Source organism: Brassica oleracea, chromosome C8 (assembly GCF_000695525.1).
Source record: "Brassica oleracea var. oleracea cultivar TO1000 chromosome C8, BOL, whole genome shotgun sequence".
Lineage (NCBI taxonomy): Eukaryota > Viridiplantae > Streptophyta > Magnoliopsida > Brassicales > Brassicaceae > Brassica > Brassica oleracea.
In genome coordinates this window covers 12,784,140-12,790,060 of record NC_027755.1, presented here as the reverse complement: position 1 = coordinate 12,790,060, position 5,921 = coordinate 12,784,140, and the positions used below count along the sequence as shown (strand labels likewise).

Below are 5,921 nucleotides of genomic sequence, written 5' to 3'. Positions count from 1 at the left end.
GAATCAAATTCGTGTGTAAAGAGAGTAAGAGGGAGGATGAAGATATAGAGTGAATGAAGAGGAAGAGGGGTGTTTGTATTTATAGTTGAAATCCTGCCGACAGACCGAGGAAATTCCGACGGAATTCCGACGCCAACGGCTAGTTCGTCGGAATTTTCTCGGAATTTTTAAAATCCCCCAACGGCTCTCTAACGGCTATAATATATCCTCGGAATTCATCGGTTTTTTCCGAGTAATACATTTTTCCTCGGTATTCCATAAGAATATTCTGACGGATTGATATTTCCTCGGAATTCCGTCGGTATATTCCGAGGAAATTCCGAGGAAATCAAATTTTGTGTTTCCTCGGAATATCCTCGAAAATTCCTCGGGATATTCCGAGGATTTCATTTTCCGTCGGAATGTCCGTCAGAATACCGTTGTTTTCTTGTAGTGACCGAAAAGGTCAGATTGTTTAATCATCTACAGAACAGTGGTGCCGCCTGGATTGCTCGGGACAATTGTGGCATACCATTGATCCATAGTAGAAAGGCTACTTCACCAGTTTGTACAGCCTTTGAAGGAGGGTTGAGTTCTCTATTATGGACCAGTGAAGCTCTTCGTGATTTGCACTTCAAAAGTGTAATAATTGAAATATCTTCTCCTTTGGTATGGGAAGCTATCAACGCACCTAGGTTATTCCCTAATATCCATTTTCTCTTATCAAAGATACTACGTTCCCTGTATCAATTTGATCACTGCCAAGTGATGCTAGTTTCAGAAGGAGTAAACTCAATTGCTCTAAAGAATGCATCGAGTGTAACTTCAGATCATCGCTATCAATCGTACATAGCGAGAGGAGGCCCTTCATGGTTAGCACCTGCTATCAGGAACCAGGCAATGCTGTAGGTCTTTCGTCATGGATCTCAAGTACTTGTTGTCTATGCTACTTTATGGAGTAGGCTTTCCAGCTTTCTTTCTTTTGCTTTTGTTGTGGCGCTAGCCTTATGGCATCTATTGATGTCTTTAGTTATGTTGTTGCTATACTCTTTGGTTTTGGATCAAGTCCTTTGACTTGGAATATTGAATGGAATTCATTGACAACAAAACAATCACACACCGAAAAGGTCAAATTGTTTAATTGTTTCCCTATTGTACCAAAACGTAGATTGGAAACACCCTTGTAATACTATAGTGCGTGGTACTTTGATACTAAACGTAATAAGACAAAAAAGCTATAAATTGCGGGTTAGTAATTAGGAAAAACTAAGTTAAGCAAGACAAAGAAGTAAAACATAAACGCTTCAAACTAATATATGTATCCAATGGGTAAATTAAGATCAATATAATTTTTTTAACTAATCTAATATAATTTCATATGTCGTGTAGTAATAAGTATGTTAATTGTTTGTTTATATATATTCATTTCCTTATGATAAATTAGAGTTATATTTTACATGTAATTTTAGTTATATATAACTAAAACTTGGTGTTATTTGCAAGCAAAAAACATATATCCGTGCTAATACTAATATTTATATAAACTTTATATACACTAATGATTAATTTATGTTTATATTGGGACCATATATTAACATAACCTTTTTTTTTAAATTATTATCTTATTAATTTATCGAATTGTATCACATATTACATTGGCCCAATTCAAGACCGGTGAATTTTTTTAATTTATAGTCTTTATTAATTTGTCAAATATTAATTTATAGAGTTTCAATTGTATACTAGGATGAGACCCACGCTTTGCGTAGGGTGAAAAAACATAAAAAATCATATATTCAAAGTAAGGTTGTTCAATCTAGATTTTGGTCTGGTCTCGGCTCAGTTTTTCGATATTTTTGTTTATAAAAATTAAATACCATATTAAAATCATATCTGTTTTGGTTTGGTTTTAGTTTATATACAGTCGGTTTTTGGTTTATTTAATTTTAGTATGGTCTTGGTTTAGTTTTTTGATATTTTGATTTATAAAAATTAGATACCATATTAAAATCATATTTATTTTGGTTTGCTTCGGTTTACATAATGTCGGTTTTTGGTTTATTCAATTTTATACAAAAAAACTTAAAATATATTTATCTTTTATTAAATTTTGTCAATTTAATTTTGTATGATTAAAAATCAAATTTATTAAATACTACTCTAATTTCTAAATGGAATGTTTTCTATTATATCTATCTATATTATTAAAACTGGAGTACCTTTTGGTACTATTTGGCAACTTGAATAGCAGTATATTTTAATATTGTATGGCAACATGGATAGCAGTACTTTTTAGTATTTTCTTTTATTTACACATTTGACCATTGCATTTACAATAAATAACTACTTCCTAACCAAATCGAAATTAAGTAGTTCCTATTAAAAGTAGATAACTGTTTCCTATATACAACTCCAATATCCTCTGAAAATATATGCTTATCAATTTACTAAATCACCGGTACTAGAATACGAAAGCCGTCTTTAATAGAATCAAAGCTAATAGAAATATTTATGGCGGAAAGATAAGAGAATAAGAAGAAATCTAGAGTTTAATGTTTTTACGTGGGAAATCAATAGTATATTCAAAGAATCTGTAATAATAAAGTTGGTTTATCTGCCCTCTCAAGTGTCCACGTCATCATTCACATACGAGGGTTTTATGCCACGTGGCAACTCAATCACTTCAGCTTCCTCGAACTTCAGCCGCACCTTTTCCTCTTAGCCTCGGTTCTACGAGGTAACGTCGAGTTGAATCAATGAAACCCATTACCTCTTCTTAAATGACTCTTTCCTCCGATAAATTTCACAAGTGAGTTTCATAGTTCGTCTGTCTGCTAACGTTTTTTCAAGAGTTCTCCAGAAAGATCCAAAAATGAATGGTTAATTTCCAGATTCTATTTTCAGAATTGAAGGAAGGTCATTGCAGAGAAAAGGGGTAAGTTCATGGGTGTTGACATGGTTCTGATTGACGGGAAGGTTATCTGATTCTCTTTAATCTCTTGTAAGTTACTTTAATCCATGATTTTATTTTAATCCTTCACCATCTAGATTCAAACACCTGCTCAAACAAGGATCCCTTTTATGAGCTAACTGTTTTTTATGTCGCCAGGAGCATCCAAAAATTCAGATTCGCTGATGCCACTGTTTCAGTCAGATTCATAGAGCAAACAGGTTTCATAATTTCGACCAGCTATTGTCACAGGCTAACACAAACACTGAATTGCCAGTTACACACTTCATTACCTGACCTATAATTAATTTCATCCTCTAAAATCTGTCATTAATCCTTATGTTTCTCTGCAGATAACATTGGGGGAGGTGCGGGGCATAAGGACCACTTAGACCGAGGAACCCAATCCACTCGACGCCTCATGGCTGAAGCCTGAACTCATTACTTGCTTCACATAGATCCCCTTAGCGGTTTGGTTGTTGTCGTCTGACACTGACCTTACGTCGTTTACATGACATCTAGCTTACATCTTCAGGTTTCTTTAACAGGCTTCCCTGAAGTATTAATTAAGTCTGTGTGTGGTTAAGGAAAAGGTTCATTCTCTGTGTTGTTGACTGCTTCCTACTATTCTGAGATATCTAATTTTAGGAACTGTGGATCCAATTTAATATATACAACTTTATTTGTCTTTGGTACATAACAGAGGAAGAAGCTTGGAATAGGAAAACATTCTCTCTTAACCCTTAGTTTTTCTGTATCAAACTTAAAAAAAAAAAATATTATGTGATGAATGTCATGATAAATGTCTATAACTTTGTGTAGTGGTATTAATTTTCATTCATTTTTCTCTATATCTTTTGCTATTTTCATGTGGAAAGGTGGAGGCTATGGGTTGCAAAATGTCATTTAATTGTTAATGTCCGACTGTCTGAATGCTCAACTTTGCAGGGACGGACCCGCATGCATAAGTGTATTCGGCAACCTTGCGGAGCTCCTCGATGAGGAATTAGTAATGTCAGGTGTGGAACCAAAGGTTGCTGTAGCCACCAATATCAACCCTAAATTAGTTGGAGGTAACCATTTCTAACACTCATCTGTTATTTTAGGCCAACTTTTTTCTAAATGCTACTCCAGAAACACATTTCTTTTTTGACCATGAGAGTGTTGCCAGCCAAAGATATCTCACAAAGTAAGGAGTTATAACCTTTGTTACTCTGCAAATAACTTACATTTCTTCATGTTATAAATCATATACAGAGTTGGTCACCACAAGGTTGGTCTCGGTAGGAAGGTTCCTCCTCAACGTCTACAAAATATGGTGGTGTTATGAAGATCGAAACGTTAACACTGTCTGAGCTAAATGCTTATATCACATCTCCCCACAGGTGACCACTTTCACGTAACCCATCTGTTAGTGTGTTTTTTGACCAACAGTTACTTTCACTTTCGTTGGTGCCTTATCTAAAGGTTTGAAACCAACTTCTCTGCTCTTCCACTGATGAAATACTGAATATATTAAAAATATAATTGGATCGAACTGTTCTCTTTTGTTTTGAGTGTAGTGTCCCTGAGAAAAAGAGCAAACGAGGAAAGAAAGCTTTCTTTTACATGGTATCTCACCAGAATCAATCTTGTTTGGACCGTGAGTATCTCCAAACACAGAATGTAATGTCTTCTTTTTTTTTTAATTTTCGAACACAGAAATAGTAATCAGCTCGATATAGCTTTACATCGAAAAAATTCAGGACATAGATCAAAATGTTGTCTCTGTTCAGACGCATGCATTTGGTTTCTTTAATCAGGTATTGCAATGAGGAAAGCAAGATGATCGTTGTGTATGAGTATATGAAAAAGGGAATGCTTAAAGACCATCTGTATGACTCGGATAATCCTAGGTTGAGCTGGAGACAGAAGCTTTAGATATGCGCTAAAGGGCTTCACTATCTCCATACAGGTTCCGCAAGAGCCATTGTACGCTGCGTGTGAAGTATGCTTCAGGTAAACAATTAGGACCAACTCTTCTTCTATAGAACCTGTTGAAGGAGCTTTACTCTTTACACAATGTTATAATCTCTCTACCGGCCATTGAAGCTCTCGACCCGAACCACAAACTGGTAGTTTACTAGAATCACAAGAAGCAAACTCAATTTGAATAGAAAGACAACTTCATATCATCAAACTGATCCGTGGTTTGAGCAAACTTGATGTAACAAAAGCTCCAAGAGCAACTCCGAGACAACAAGAGTGACTACGTTTTGGATAGATAGAGAACATTTGTTTCTTTCATTTCTTTTTTCTTGCATTCATCCAGAGTCTTTTGTTCTTTTTATTATCATCAAAATTTTCAGTAAACAAATAACCTACCTTAGCGTTATAAACGTATAACTAGGAACAATAAATGTTGATTCTTTCGCTAATGCCATCTGATAATAATACAAAAGAAATTCAATCCTTTGTATTGCTCAACGTGTAAACTAAAGAATTTAACCAAATTTGAGTGTTTTCAAAAACAGAGATACAAGTTTATTCTGTAACAACTTCCTTGGTCAGGGTGGGGTAGGGACCATATTATTTCATTTGTCCTGCTCTTGGCTGGGAGGTCGGGATAATGCTTCTTTCTTGGCAAAGCAGTTGCTGGAGCTTTGTTAGCGTAACACTACAAGAAAACAGCGACATACTGAGGGAAAAAATCGTCGGTATGTCGTCGGAATAACGTTATTCTGACGACATACAGACAAAACAAGTCCTCGGAAATAACTCTTCGGAAATTCCATTTTCCTCGGAAATCCCTCGGAATTTTCCGACGGAATTCCGAGGAAACAAATTTCTGAGGAAACTCCGAGGACCACCAGTTCGTCGGAAATCTCCTCGGAATATATCGAGGGAGAACGTCCTCGGAATTTACCTCGGAAGTGACGAAATGAACCCTCGGAAAATTCCGAGGAACAAGGGTCCCTCGGTATATTCCGAGGAACATGTCCCTCGGTATATT

At 35.7% G+C, this 5,921-nt stretch overlaps 1 long non-coding RNA gene across 7 annotated transcripts; it reads left to right on the top strand.

The window, feature by feature from the left end:
* Nucleotides 1–2,657: 2,657 nt before the first annotated feature.
* LOC106307811 lies at nt 2,658–5,346 on the top strand. Of its 7 annotated transcripts, none has more exons than XR_001263403.1 (8): nt 2,658–2,788; nt 2,884–2,914; nt 3,089–3,205; nt 3,283–3,464; nt 3,878–4,002; nt 4,187–4,396; nt 4,492–4,594; nt 4,732–5,346. It is a non-coding gene; the product is annotated as an uncharacterized LOC106307811 (long non-coding RNA). The 7 variants fall into 7 exon arrangements; XR_001263399.1 differs by having other exon boundaries at nt 2,884–2,955; XR_001263398.1 differs by having other exon boundaries at nt 2,884–2,980; nt 4,492–4,571.
* Nucleotides 5,347–5,921: the final 575 nt, after the last annotated feature.